Raw genomic sequence first — 1,361 nt, forward strand, 5'->3', positions numbered from 1 at the left:
CTCATTAGCTGCTTAGCTGGAGAAAGATATGCCAGTCTATTTCTGTAAAGATTACTGCCTTGGAAACCCTATGAGGTAGATCTACTCTGTCCTATCAGGTTGCTGTAAGTTAGAACCAACTTGACAGCAATAGCTTTAGATGATAGATAGATAGATAGATAGATAGATAGATAGACAGATAGATAGATAGACAGACACAGACAGCCAGATAGATAGATAGATAGATAGATAGATAGATAGATAGATAGATAGATAGATAGAAAGAATAAGTAGCCTGTTTAAGCTGGAATGAGCCTATCTATCTTCCACAGAGTGGCTGGTGGGTTTGAACTACCAAACTTTTGGTTAGCAGCCAAATGCCTTAACCATTACATCATCAGAGCTCCTTGATAATCTATTTCCAGAAAAACTAAACTCACTGCCATTGAGGCAATTCTGACTCATAGCAATCCCCATTGGGTTTCCCAGTTTGTAAATCTTTACGGAAGGAGACTGCCTCATTTTCCTTCCATGGGGCAGTTGGCAGGTTTGAATCACTGAACTTTTGGTTAGGAGCCTAAATGCCTTAACCATTACACTACCAGAGCTCCTTAATAATCTATATAGGAGATCACAAATAACTAACCCTTAATCATACAAAGAAACAAAAAATCTTTTTAATTATCTTCTAGTCATTTATTAGCAACAAGGAAAGAACTTTAATATTGAATTGGTTTGAGCCTGTCTCACTCTGGGTTCTCTAGAGGAGCAAGGCCATATCATAATGTGAGAATTAGCTTTAGTCCTCATCTTCAGCCCTGGTGTCCCATCCCCATCGCTCACCACCTGTTAGCTGTCCTTGATGTATCTCAGCATGTGTGTGGTGTGGCAGGCCCCCTTCCTCATCATACCTTCTCCACTACTGGGGGTGGTTGTTGCCCTCCCTGCAGGGATCACATTTGTTCTCTGTTTACCCTGGCCTTGCAGTTCTGCACAGCTGTCTTTCCCACCCCACCCCCAGGCCCTTTTGTGCCCTCACCTGCCCAGACTCTCCCTAATCACCTGCGACCTCTCATCCTCCTCCTGTCACCCATCCCCTTTATGGCCAGACCTAGATGTCATGGATGAATGAGAGAAGGTATCCTGCAGCCAGTGGCCCCCATCCCTCACGTGGCCAAGTTGTCATCAGGACCTCTGGTAAAAGTTCAGGGTGGCCAGTGGAAGGCATCCTGGGCTGAAATACCCTACATGGGGCCCAGATTGGCACTCTGCCTGAGAATTGAAATCAATGTCACTGAATTGTACATGTAGAAATTGATAAGATGACAAATTTTTGTTATGTATATTTTCACTACAATTATAATAGTATCAAAAAACACTGC

Source organism: Orycteropus afer, unplaced genomic scaffold, assembly GCF_000298275.1.
Source record: "Orycteropus afer afer isolate SDZICR_OR568_19922 unplaced genomic scaffold, OryAfe1.0 scaffold00438, whole genome shotgun sequence".
Lineage (NCBI taxonomy): Eukaryota > Metazoa > Chordata > Mammalia > Tubulidentata > Orycteropodidae > Orycteropus > Orycteropus afer.